Raw genomic sequence first — 15000 nt, 5'->3', positions numbered from 1 at the left:
GAAGATGGTAAGGATAAGATCTGACTCAAGTTTAAAACTTGACTTACGGTTAAAAATGAAGATATTAAGGATAAGATTTGACTTAAGTTTAAAACTTGACTTACGGTTAAAAATGAAGATATTAAGGATAAGATTTGACTTAAGTTTAAAACATGACTTACGGTTAAAAATGAAGATAGTAAGGATAAGATTTGACTCAAGTTTAAAGCTTGACTTACTGTTAAAAATGAAAATAGTAAGGATAAGATTTGGCTTAAAGTTAAAAACTTGACTTAGAGTTCAAACTGAAAACAGTTTTGGATAAATCCTGACTTAAGGTTAAAACCTGACTTAGTGTCAAAACTTGATTTAGGGTTAAAAGTGAAAATAGTACTAGATAAATCCTGACTTAAGGTTAAGACTCAACTTAGGGTTAAAACCGAAAACAGTATGGACATAACCTGAGTTTACGGTTAAAATCTTAACTTAGGGTTAAAACTGAAAAAAATTTGGATAACACTTGAAATAGGGTTAAAACTGAAAGCAGTAGGGATAAAACTTTTAACTGTGTTAAAACTTGACTTAGTGATAAAACAGAAAATAGTAAGGATAAAACTTGTCTTAAGGTTAAAACACGACTCATAAACTTATCTTTTAAATGGCAGTAGTTCAAGTAGGTATGGTCAGTCCTAAATTAAGTTAGGTTATGTCGTCTATGGATTTCTGTATCATCTTCTAAAAATATATATTCTTCAAAATTTAATTTTGTACGTTACTTCTCTCATGGAAATCACAATCGTTATATGAAAACGTGAGCCTAAACTCAAATTTTACCCTTGGTAAGGTCAATCTTATATCATTAGTAACGTCAAGTCTTTAAACATGCATAAAGGCAAGTTTTTAGTGTAGAAAAGTCTTGGTTTTAAACCTATTCAAGTAAAATTTTACTCTAAATTTAAGATTTTAACATTGCTACATTCAAACTTTACCTTACTCAAATCAAGTTTTACCACGGTACAAAAAATAAAAAACGCAATACATTAAAAAACAAGTGAAAAATGCGCCGAAGTTTCTTCCGCGCAGTCGAGTTTTATGTACAGCGTATAATCACGGCCACCGCAAATAGATTTATCTTTCGGTGGTCTCGGTATAATGCTGTATGAACCGCGGCCCATGAAAATTTAACCACAGCCCAGTGCTGGCCTATCCTATATCGCTGGCAGAACCACGATTATGGATAACTTTAGCCTGAAGTAAAATAAAAACTACTCCGGCTAGAGGGCCGCAATTTGTTATGGTTCATGATTGGCGGGTGGATGATCAAAATATCAAATTACAGCCCTCTAGCCTCAGTAGTATTTAAGATCTGAGGGCGGACGGAAAAAGTGCGGACGGACATACAGACAAAGCCGGCACGATAGTTTTCTTTTACAGAAAACTCAAAAATGAAGCCGATGACGACAACAATTTTAAAGCCTTATCTAATTCATTTAGAAGCCAGTGACGGAAGAACAACGGGTCTCAACTATAAAAGAACCAATACAACTGCTTCTGAATGCAGAGAAAACAGTTAGAATTATGGAAACTAGTAGCAGGATATGAACTTCATACACGAATATACATGAATACACATTGAATTACGTTTTTTTCGGTTCAGTTTTGTCCAAAGCCTTCAATCAAGCATTGTCCCTGCAGAATGAATAATATGACTTTCACAAGTTCCTTGAAATTTTACAGAAGTTTCAAGCAACTTCTGTAAAAAGGTCTCTTATTAAACAATGAAGCGAGTGGCGGAGTTTAAACTGCATAATTAAACAGCGCCTTTCTGCATACAAAAACCAGGCGACGAATATAATACTATACTGTCAGCAAATTCTGCGAATAAGCCAAATATCTCATCGACTGGCAGCAGGCAGACGAATAACTGGGAACGAAAAGGACAGCAGAGAAGAGAAACAAATGAAAAGAAACAACGGGAGGGCGACGATAATAATAACAAGGCAGGAATCTAAATTTGCCTCGCCTCGCTGGCGGACAAAAGATAAGCCACTCATAAGGGGGAAAATCCACTTTTTCTCAATTGACAATTCGTCCTTCCCGAGCCTCTATTGATTGCTTGGATGGCACCTACAAATGGCCCTAGGGCCTCTCCTCGTATTGTATTCAAACAATGAAAGTTCAGGCAAATGAATGCGTCCTCTCTCTCTCTCTCTCTCTCTCTCTCTCTCTGACCCATTCAATTAACCGGCTACCTGGTATTACTTTCTCAATTAAAGAACAATGAAGCTAAAAAGCTTTGGTCTCTCTCTCTCTCTCTCTCTCTCTCTCCAATTAGTTACATTCCCATCGAAAAAATTACTCTTAACTGGCGAACTCCTAAATGTAAATATATGTCACAAATAATATCTAATATTAAATACCATGCTGAATTATTTGATAAATACTCCAGGCACCAGGATGTCACCTTGTGGGACCTCGGAGGACCAAAAATAAAATAAAAAAAATAAAAAATAATAATAATAATAATAACAACAGTACAGAAATAAATTACGCTCATTCTTCACATTCTTTTTTACAAGCATTTTCCAATGTCATTCTTTCAACTTTTTCTGTTACATATAAATTACGGTCATTCTTCACTATCTTCTTTCACGTGCAATTTTCAATGCCTTTCTTTCAACTTTTTTTTTTTTATTCCACCTTTTGGCTGACACCTACTTGACGTCATGAGACACAACGAGAGAAAAATGGCATTAATCGGATACGCCATTTGTTACCTTCATTTACTATTCTTCTTCTCTGAAGAGCTTTTCCATGTTTTACGTCTTGTTTTTTTTTTTTTTTTTTTTTTTTTTTTTTTTTCTTTCCGGCTGACATCTTTCCAATATTCAACCTACTGAAATTTCAGGCGACGCAGTTGATTAAATGCACTCTTTATTGATTAAATGCACAACTTTATTGTCATTTGGACCTAGTAATCCATTCGACTATTCCATTTTTTCTCTGGTTCTGATGAAACTTGGTAGATAGTCACCTCGACGGATGAGTCCTTATTATTATTATTATTATTATTATTATTATTATTATTATTATTATTATTATTATTATTATTATTATTGTTGTTGTTGTTGTTGTTGTTATTATTATTATTCCATTTTTTCTCTGATTCTGATGAAACTTGGTAGATAGTCACCTCGACGGATGGGTCCTTATTTCCTCAATTATTATTATTATTATTATTATTATTATTATTATTATTATTATTATTCAGGAGGCGAATCTTACTGCGTACACTGACCTTTTCAAGGTCACGCATCCATTCAAAGACCATCATTTATTTTGCTGTAAATTCCATGAAACTTTCTGGGTAACCAACTTGGAACTTTGTACCGACGTTTATAATTTGGACTCAATGATCCTGACATTCATCTTTTGTTCCAGATTGTTGTCAAAGTGACGAATCTAAAACAGATACGGTCGAAATGCATACATGTGTCAGATACGGAAACTGAGATTAAAAAACCATAAGGGGCCATGTATAACCAAATACGAATAGCAACTGCTGCATATTTCTCTCAAGTAGTAGGTATCATTTCCCTCTGGGATACGTTTCAAGTATCATGGGACGAAAATGATACATTCGAGGTAGACTGACTATCCGTAGAGGCCAGGACATGGGGATGGGTACTTCATTCCAAAAACCTTACAAAGGATTGGTACATTTTCGTAACTTGACCTCACATTCTTAAGCCAAAGACGGGCTAAGTGAGCAGGGCTGAATGTGAAGGAGACGCATGTTAGGCCACATAACTGCGGGCACATCATGAGTAGTAATCTCGATGGAGCCATTCAAAACCTCCAAGTCATGGCACATTAAGATAAAAAAAAAAGGAGTTACTAATCCTTTAACACGCCTTACGAATCTGAGGCGAGCAGCATCAGGCCACAAGGCCCCAAAAGTCAGCAGAGCGAAAGTTTGATGCGATTCTGTTTCAACTGACGTGGGATGGAAGAAAGCCACTAGCGAGGCTGAATAATTACTCGGTTTTATGATTTTAGATCAATTATTTAATGGATAATTTATAACAGATAATTTATAAATCAAATCCATAATGATTCATTTGTCATATAAACACAAGTCAAAAATAAAAATACAGAAGGGGAGGATTTTGACGGCTAGTTCAACTCCCTCACGCTGTCTAGTTGAAGGTGATATTTGAGCAGACACTAGAATGTTTCAGGCATTGTGGACGTTATTATTAAAAATACAGCTACAACTACCATTACTATTACATTCAAAGCTCTATAATTCCCATAGTTTATCATTATGACCGTGAACAATAATTTCTATTTTTTTTTTACCTACTCCAAGAACAATCAAAAGAGGATATATTTATCCATGTATTTTTTTTGTGTGTGCCAGTCCATAAGATATCTCAAAAGCAATCAGAACATTTCAAAGAATCTTTCAATCTGGAACACGCGTGTGGGATCGGCCCAAGGGATTGTTGATTAGCTTGATAAGGATACGAATCTAGACTTCAGTTACTTCACCTATCTAATTTTTAAGATACCTAAAGCCCCCATTCATTTAGCGAACCAAACTTAATCACGACCTCCGCTTTACATCTGACGGAGGCAAGCAACAGACACGTGGATCCCTTTAGATACCCGGACCTGGTAAATAAAAGGAAATATTCATGAGGGATGGCATTGGAGAAGGACGTATTCTCCGGGTCCATTCTAGTTTCATGATACGGGTCGATCTTCGCCTGTGGGAACAGAGAGAGAGAGAGAGAGAGAGAGAGAGAGAGAGAGAGAGAGAGAGAGAGAAACTGATCCTTTTCCTAGTACGAGTAGTCACGCATGAATGGAGCCTGTCTCGGTAGTCTTGGTGCTTTCGCAAAAAAAAAAAAAAAAAAAAAATTACGAATACGAAAAATACAAAAGAACAAAAATGAAGACCTGATGTCAGCAGGATTTCAAATGACGTATATTAAAATGATGACTTGTAAAATTGTATGGATAACACCTACGGAATAACAGGGTGTATAAAAGCTTTTATTATTGTACGTATGTGAATGGATTCGCATTCATATTAATATTATTATTATTAATAAAAAGATGAACCCTATTCATATACAACAAGCTCACAAAAGGGGTCACTGACTTGAAATTCAAGCTTCCCAAGAACATGACGTTCATTTGAAAGAAGTAACAGAAGGTAATGGGAAATACAGAAAGAAGAGATCGGCTGTTAGAAAAGAATGAATGAGTTAACACATTAATAAATAAATACATAGATAAAAATGTAAGTAAAATTACAAAATACAAGAATTGTTTTAGGATAGTAAGATGAAACAATATAAAAATAAGGAGGTCCAGAATAGCGGATTCATAATAAGAAACGAAAGCGAAATGAATAATAAATTTCACGTACTAGAATACATAGACTGTAAATTAAACGTCTCTTGAAATGAAAATAAGTAAAGAAAAATAATCAAAACGCAATTTCCTATCAACACAAAAAACAGATTTTGTAAAAAAAAAGTGTGTGTATTTGAACATATACATGTATATACCGAACACTTCTAAATATAAAAAATAAATAAACTGTTTAACTTTGCATGCATCTGATTCTATATGTGTATATAATAAGGCATTTTGGATAGCAGAAAACTTATTGACCAAAAAATTGCCAAAAGAAAAAAATTTGTATAACTTGAAAAAAATTGCCAAAAGTTTTTTATAACTTGAAAAAACTGCCAAAAGAAAAGGTTTTTTATGACTTGAAAAAACCGCCAAAAAAAAAAGTTTTTTATACCTTGAAAAAAACTGTCAAAAGAAAAAAGTTTTTTTGTGTGTATTTAAATACATACGGGCAGATACTACAAACATCTTGGATATAAAGCCCCCAGACCGATTCGAGCATTTTCCTAGAACTCTGTTAAATAATGAGGCCTTATGGTCAGCAAAATTACCAAAAGAGAAAAATATTTTTTTGTGTGTACCTAATACGATACTACACACACACCTCGGACATAAAATGTCGACCGACTCGAATATTTTCCCAGAACTCCATTAAAGGATGTTTTCCGGACCGGCTATTTCTCTACACGGTCGTCAAAACCCTACTTTTCCACTTAACTCTGCCAATAATGTCCTTAATCGGAAAATGTCACAAGTTTCCAAAATACGAATTTCCGTGATATAGATAAAAAGGGAGACGCGCTCCCCCAATATGATTGGCGAGATGGGAAAAGTTCGGTGATGTAGCGTTCGAGAGATTCTCTCTCTCTCTCTCCCAATATGTATTCCCAAAATGAGTCTTTTTCACTTTTTATGTCGGGGTGTGTGGGGTGGGGTTGGCAGGAGAGTCACGCCCTTCGGGTCTTTAAGGAAGCCTCAAGGACTACTTCCGCAGACATACACACACGTGTATACATACATACATACATACATGCATCTATTTATACATATAAATATACATATATGTGTGTGGATATGTATGTATGTATGTATGTATATATATATATAATATAAAATATATATATATATATATATATATATATATATATATATATGTATATATGTATATATATATATATATATATATATATATATATATATATATATATATATATATATATATATTATATTCATTCTTTTTAACGGCAACAAAGGTGACGCAACAGAAGCAATCTTCCTTAACCATACTGAAACACACATACTGATAAACAAACTAACAAACACACACACTAAAAGACGGAGATGCCATCAAAAAGATAACTGAGGGCGTATAACTGCCAGTGCCCATCTATTGGGGCAAGGCCATAAACCCACTGATCTCAACATCACCGCTTAATCACCTGCAACACATCTCAGGAATTTAGTGCGAGTGGCAGCGGGTCACAAGGAGTCCGGAGAAGTCATCACAGTGAGTGAGTAAAAAAAAATTATTTGAAAGACGCAAAAGAACCTGCATATAATGTTAATATTAAAAATCCTGCCACTGTATATTTTGAGAACACATTGGTTTTCTGAAAAGAAAACTACTGTGCCGGCTTTGTCTGTCCTTCCGCACATCTTAAAAACTACTCAGATCTTAAAAACTACTGAGGCTAGAGGACTGCAAATTGGTATGTTAACGATCCACCCTCCAATCATCAAACATACCAAATTGCAGCCCTCTAGCCTCAGTAGTTTTTTTTTTTATTTTATTTAAGGTTAAAGTTAGCCATAATCGTGCGTCTGGCAACGATATAGGACAGGCCACCACCGGCCGCCATGGTTCAAGTTCCACGGGCCGCGGCTCAAAAAGCATTATACCGAGACCACCGAAAGCTAGATCTATTTTCGGTGGCCTTGGTTATACGCTGTAGCGACTGTACAGAAAACTCGATTGCGCCGAAGAAACTTCGGTGCATTTTTTACTTGTTTTAAATGGAAGACAATTATAAACCAGGTATTGCCCGCTACATGACAATGGCACATTAATCCCATTTGCCTTCGTGTGAAAAGAAGTAAAAAAAAAAAAAGAAAGTTAATTACGATCTCTATCAACTACGCAACGCGACTGCTTCATGTTTTGTGGTAATTATGCTGAAAGGATTTGTCAGAGGGTCGTAAAGAAAACCGACTGAGATATCTAATCGACCCTAATCTATGTGGTAATCATGTGGATAAGATTAAGTTTACCATCAGTTCTGTCTGAGTGAAAATCTACTTGGATGTCGAGTAATTGCCACATACTAAGCGGGCAGAATTGAATTCATCACGCACCGCACTCTCTTGGCACATCGTCAATGAGTAGAATGTCAAACGTGTGAAATGTAAAACGGCACAATTTTTTGTATCACTGACATCAGGCTAGTTAATAAGGCACAACTCTCTTTACACATCGTCAATGAGTAGAATGTCAAACGTGTGAAGTGTAAAACGGTACAATTTTTTGTATCACTGACATCAGGCTAGTTAATATGGCACAATTTTTTTGTATCACTGACATCAGGCTAGTTAATATGGCATAATTTTTTTGTATCAGTGACATCAGGTTAGTTAATATGGCACAATTTTTTTTGTATCACTGACATCAGGCTAGTTAATATGACAATTTTTTTTGTATCACTGACACCAGGCTAGTTAATATGGCACAATTTCTTGCATCACTGACATCAAGCTAGTTAATACGATGTCCTGAAACTTGCAACAGACATTAGGATCATGAGGTGAGCGGCAAAAAAGGGGTGGGGCCCACGAAGCCTAGAGAGAATGTAAAAATAAATCAATTAACAAAGAACAGGCGACGAAATAAAAGGCAAAAGAATGATGTAATCTAGAAAACGATCTGTTCTCTCTGACCAGAAAATTACATATTCTAACGCGAAGCATGAAAGAGCAAAGACCAGAAGCATTCCTTGTGAAGTATTTCATAACGATATGCTTTAGCTCTCGTCCACTTAAGCAGAGGTCATTTCGCTATGTATTAACTAATGAAAGTCTATTGCTCAATTCGAGGGGGAGTGTACTGTATGTTTATGCAATATGCTTCTAAAAAACGTTACCCCGAGTCACATTGCTGTGACTCCTGACATTTACAAATGATGTAGTTTTCATTATATACTGTATTTACTGAGTGATGTGAACTTAGAATTTAGTGGTATCAGGGAACGGCAGCTATGGAGAGGCAGTATTCTGCTATGGAAAGGTAGTAAGGCAAGATTGATTCGCCTATGGAAAGGCAGTAAGGGAAGACAGATTCAGTTTTGGAAAGGAAGTAAAGACTGATTCAGCTACGGAGAGGCAGTAAGGGAAGACTGACTCAAAGACTTATTATTATATCATAAAATTGCGTCTCACTAACAATATCAGTACTTCTTTTCCATCTTCCATAACTTCCAATAATTTAATGTATGGAAATACACGCACACACACATACACACACACACACACACACACATACACACACACATATACACATATATATATATATATATATATATATATATATATATATATATATATATATATATATATATATATACATATATATGTTTCAAAATTACAGCCGCCCGCCCCTCCACCAGAACAAATGGAAAGTTATAAAGTTTTCTGCTATAGCCTATCTCCAAGTACATTATTTTAAGTTTCTATTAAGCTATTTTTCATTTTACATTTCTTGTATTTTCAGACTGAGTGACGGAGTTACATGCAGCCATTGCCAACGACTCGGAGGAAACCAGATGGATTGACAGAATCCGGGCTATAACATTCAGAGGCCAGGGATGCTGGCGCATCCTTCATTTCACGTTCCTGGATAGCTAAATACATTAAAAGAGATGAATCCTTTGTTAAAAGAAACTGGAACAAAAATTCATACGACTGTCATCGCGAAAAGAGTGAGAATCTTGGAAGGCCTGAAGTCCTTTCTCAGGAGTCAAAAGACACCATACCCCTCAAGAATGAAGGCTGTGGTACAGGCAGATGGAGGCCACACAAAATATTAAATACTGAGAGAGAAACTTAAATAAATACCTGCTCTGAATCACTTTTGTTTTTGTCCATATCAATTTTAGCTTATGCTGTTGAGGGGGGGGCCTCTAATTTCGAAACACCCTGTGTGTATATATATAAAACCCTCATTTGCCAGAAGAGTAACACAACTCAAAAAATGTTTTCTGAGTTACCGATACCGGCGAATAGCCCGTTCTTTGTTCCATATTGTGGTAAAAAGACTTATTTTGTATTTGCAATACTAACCGCCTAAGGGCGTGACATGTCACTATTACACTACAGAGAGTATAGAGTTTTAAACTTTAAATCGCTTCTCCTGAAAAATAGCAGTATTTGAGTTATGTCACTCTTCTGGCAAATGAGCGATATATATATAAGTGTGTGTGTGTGTGTGGCGATGGAGAGGAGAGGAACCGAGGTTACGTATATTAATATCTATGAGTCTTGCAGCATTTACTTCTTGTCAAAATAATCGAACATAATGAATATAGAGAAGCAGCGCGGGAGAGAAGCTTAATACAAGGAGCCGTTGAGAAGAAAAAAATAGGTTCGTATATGAAACCTAAGAAACGGAAGAGGAATAGGAAGCAGGGAAGGAAGAGGGGAGGGGAAGGGGAGGAGGGAAGTAGAGGGTGGGGTGGGGTAATCGGGAGTTCTAACCCTGTTATATAACGCTACTGGGATTTACTGGACTAAAAGTGTCGTATGTTCTCGCTACAGGACTCAAGGTGCCATTTTTCACCTCAGAGGTCCGATCTAGTGTTTATGGAAAAAACGGAAGCCAGGGGAGAGAGAGAGAGAGAGAGAGAGAGAGAGAGAGAGAGAGAGAGAGAGAGAGAGAGAGAGAGTGCTTAAATCCCAAGATGGGGCAAGGATTACCACGTGGAGGCCTAAGACTTTTATAATGATGCTACGAAGATTTACACTGTGTCTTTTAAAGTCTTCTTTTATTCTCTCATTTCTTTTCTTTCTTTTTTACGACCCTGCTGCTACTCAAAACACTCCCTAACAAGAAATGACCTACACCACAGCTTAGGTCAGCAGATATATACTGTTTCTTTCTTATTCTTTTTTTTTTTTTTTTTTGAAACACGCCCAAACCGTTCCTTTCTTCGCCAGGATCGATCGTCTATTCGGAGGTTGTGACCCAAGAGTGTTCCCATTGCGCCCAGAGGGCCCAACGGGCACAAAGAGAGAGAGAGAGAGAGAGAGAGAGAGAGAGAGAGAGAGAGAGAGAGAGAGAGAGAGAGAGAGAGTTTATTTTCATCATTAAATCGTGAGCTTGTAGTTTATTTACTCACGACGATGTGATAAAATTTTATAATATATATATATATATATATATATATATATATATATATATATATATATATATATATATATATATATATATATATATATATATATATATTGCATGTGTGTCTGGAGTACATTTTGCTATCTCTCTCTCTCTCTCTCTCTGACAGCCATCTGTAAACTAGTAATTTTATTCTTTAGCCTCGCTCTTCTCACATACATATCAAAACACAAACATAAATATAAATGTATAAATGATTAAGTTAAAAGTATAGCAAATATGTGAGGTGGCTCTGAACTAGGGCTATGGTGATTTACATAAAACCAACCGTATTATTTATGGACATTTGAACGACAGAAGACAACACAAAAGAACATAGAAGTTGCATACATGAATGAGTATAGTTGTGCCTGTGTAAGAATACCATCAGAAAACTATCGTAACTTGTGTATAATCCATTCGAACGATCCGACAATCTCTTGTCTGGACAAACCAAAAAATGAAATGATAAAGACAAAAACACACACGCTACAATCCACAAAAACACATCATTACAATACCTTTGAGTTATGAAGTGCCACAGGTAATGGGAGAAGCCTCAACACTCAACCTGCGTCAAAAGAAATTTTAAAAAGTCATTAAAAATCATTTCTTTAAATTCCGATGATATAACGTTACTGATTTACTATTTCAACAAAACCAATAAATATTTTCCTCATCATATTTGCCATTAATCTAACAAAAATGCTGATAAAATCCAGAGTAATTTTATTCTCTTATCATTGATAAAAAAAACTGAAAACTTCATCCTTACAAAGGCAATCGTAAGAATAAGGTTTATCGCAGAATACGAGCACTCGTGATTAAGTTAAAAATAAATATACTCGATGATTATGGAGACTGAATTACAGAAAAAAACTTTATCCTTCTAACAACACTAAAAAAATAAACAGAAAACTGAAATTACAAGAAGCTAACGTCATTATCTAATAACTTTTCACAATGAATCATTTTTATTCCATCACATTCACATTTCACTCTCTCCTCATCTTCCACTGCCGTGAATTATTCGTCGTTGTCTTCTTTGTCTACGTCACCATTAATGAGAAACGAAAAGCAATTAGTCTCTATTTGAGGCTTAATCTTAGGAACACCACGGCAGTGTTTGCTTCCCCTTCCTCATATAACTTTTTCCAATTTCGTCTTCTCCATCGGCAACCAGAGGACTAACTGGCATTTCTCGAGTTACGTGCAAACAGTGGGTACTCTCGACCGCCGATCTTGATTGAAAGTTTGGCTCCGGTCCGTTCGTGAGTTTTCATTTTGCTTTGTGAGTTTTGATAGGAGAGTTTGGACCTTGCTCAAGGATTTTGAACTCTATCCAAGGTTTTGGATCTTACTTTGAAGCTTAAGACCTTGCCTGCATATCTGGGCCTTCTTGTGATTTAGGAATGCAAGCGATTTTGAATCTTGTTTTTAGTTTTCTGAAAAGAAAACTGTTTTGCCGGCTTCGCCTGTACGTCCGCACTTCTTTCTGTCCGCCCTCAGATCTTAAAAACTACTGTGGCTAGAGGGCTGCAAATTGGTATGTTGATCATCCACTCTCCAATCAACAATTATATCAAATTGCAGCCCTGTAGCTTCAGTAGTTTTCATTTTATTTAAAGGTTAAAGCTGGCCATAATCTTACTTCTGGCAACGATATAGGACAGGCCATCACCGGCCGTGGTTAAAGTTTCTTGGGCCGCGGCTCATAGAGCATTACACCGAGACCACCAAAAGATAGACCTAATTTTGATGGCCTTGATTATAATGTACAGAAAACTCGTTTTCTTCGGCGCATTTTTTACTTGTTATTCTTGCTGGCAAGTTTCAACGTAACTCACGGGACTGGAACTTGCTCATGACTATTGACCTTGACTGCAAGTCTCGATCTTGTCTGAAAGCTTAGACCTTTTTCACGTGCATGAACCTTGTTCATGGTTTTGAATCTTAATACGAACTTGGACCTTTCTTACGGACTTGGTCTTTGTTCGTAAATTCGAAAAATTTGGATCTTGCTCACGAGAGTAAAAACTCCTTGCAAATTTGGATTTTTAGTTTTCTGTAAAAGAAAACTATTGCACCAGCTTTGTCTGTCCGTCCGCACTTTTTCTGTCCGCCCTCAGATCTTAAAACTACTGAGGCTTGAGGGCTGCAAATTGTTATGTTGATCTTCTACCCTCCATTCATCAAACATACCAAACTACAACCTCTAGCCTCAGCAATTTTTATTTGATTTAAGAATAAAGTTAGCCATAATCGTTCTTCTGGCAACGATATACGACAGGCCACCACCGAGCCGTGGTTCAAGTTTCATGGGCTGCGGCTCATACAGCATTGCACCAAGATTACCGAAAGCTAGATCTATTTTCGGTGGCCTTGATTATACGCTGCAGCGGCTGTACAGAAAACTCGATTACGCCAAATAAACTTCGTCGCATTTTTTACTAGTTTCTCTGAAGTCCGAACCGCGTTCGCGAGTGAGTTTAACGATTTGCCCAAGATCAACACTAATTCAACTTCTCGACGCCTCTGAGACAGTGACGGGATATCAATTACGAATCCTACGAAGTTTCGGAAGTTGCAAGTGAGTTGTCATCGCTCTATGACGGGCGAATAAACCGAGGACGCCAAACGATTGCGTGAGGAAAGGGGTGGCAAAGTTGTGGATGATCAGTAATTAACGAAAACTTTCCATTATTTGCACTTCATTTTCGTGGAGAAATTAAGAAGATCCGAAATGATTTCTTAAGAAAAACAGACATTGGGATCTGATTTAGCAGATCTAGGGATCTGATTTAGCAGATCTTGGGATCTGATTTAGCAGATCTTGGGATCTGGTTTAGCAGGCCTAGGGATCTGATTTAGCAGATCCAGGGATTTGATTTAGCAGATCTTGGGATCTGATTTAGTATATATTGGGATCTGATTTAGCAGATCTAGGGATCTGATTTAGTAGATCTTGGGATCTGATTTGGCAGATCATGGGATCTGATTTAGCAGATCTAGGGGTGTGAATTACGAAACGAATGAGATCGTTTACACAGAGAATAGTAAGGGGCATATCAACTATATAATAAAAAGGGTAAAGAGAAATAAAGATATGACCTTAAACATCAAAATAATCATAAAGACTGCACATCTGGCAATTTGTGGTTACTAAGAAAGGCTAGTGATGACTTGTCTTAAGAGTTGATTTAAAATATCAGAGGGGTTTATCAAATAAGAAATATGAAAAACGATCTACCAAACTTCAGCTTATATATTGTATATGTCCAAGGACTAAGCATACCAAGCTTAAAAGTCACCATTCCAGAGAGAGAGAGAGAGATCACTGATTACTAAATTATATCTTCAAACTGGTCAAAACAATAAAGAATGGCTAAGACTGTCACAGAACCACATAAAAGAATTGCTGAAATAGTAACCTTGAACTTACACCAATTGAAATTTTAAAGGTCGTTCTTTTCATTAGTACATTCAGTGTGCCTGGGTGAACATAAAACGTTCTCTTTAAATTTCAGAATTTACTTATACAGTTGGATAAACCTTACTGGTATAGCGAAATTCAACTCAAATTTCTATGGGAAATGCTCAGTATATACACGTTTGTGTTTGTACACAAACATACATACGTATAAATATATAATATATCTATAATAAAAAAATAGATTTACTTATTTTTCTGTCAATAAAAAATAAATAAAAATCGGCAAAACCCCAGAAAATCAGAGCTGACTTAAATGACCCACAATCAAAAATATATGATTAACCCATATATATCAGACATAACTTACTAACAATTACCTCTAACAAACACACACAAAAAAACATACATAAAACAAACATGAATCGCCATTCAATACACATATACACTGAAAAACAGACCACCACCAAAAAAAAAACGCACCAGTAAAAAGAATAAGTTTTTCAATTTTTTTTGTTAAGTTGCACCTTGATATAAAAGCATCCGTCTAATAATAGCATTCAACTCCATTACATGGGTTCCAGAGCCGGGCAGAATTAACGCAAATGGGATTCAAGGACGGTGTAATTCCAGCCGCTGAGGCAAAGCCCTCTTTCCCATGCTGCTAATGGAAATATTATCCTATTACATATCGGGGAAAATAATGGACGTGTTCAAATGATGCCGTCGTATATCTGGGGGG

The 15000-nt window shown here is 36.2% G+C and overlaps 1 protein-coding gene across 3 annotated transcripts in view; it reads right to left on the bottom strand.

The window, feature by feature from the left end:
* The window catches only part of LOC136836285 (adenylate cyclase type 2-like), a 395106-nt gene that overhangs the window by 370569 nt on the left and 9537 nt on the right, over window positions 1–15000 (bottom strand). For all 3 annotated transcript variants that reach the window (XM_067100345.1, XM_067100343.1, XM_067100346.1), the window contains exon 2: window positions 11350–11399. The gene's annotated coding sequence lies outside the window, so the exon portion shown is untranslated. The remainder of the gene's footprint in view (window positions 1–11349; window positions 11400–15000) is intronic.

Source organism: Macrobrachium rosenbergii, chromosome 56, assembly GCF_040412425.1.
Source record: "Macrobrachium rosenbergii isolate ZJJX-2024 chromosome 56, ASM4041242v1, whole genome shotgun sequence".
In the NCBI taxonomy this organism is placed as follows: Eukaryota; Metazoa; Arthropoda; class Malacostraca; order Decapoda; family Palaemonidae; genus Macrobrachium; species Macrobrachium rosenbergii.
This window is presented reverse-complemented; position numbering and strand designations above follow the sequence as displayed.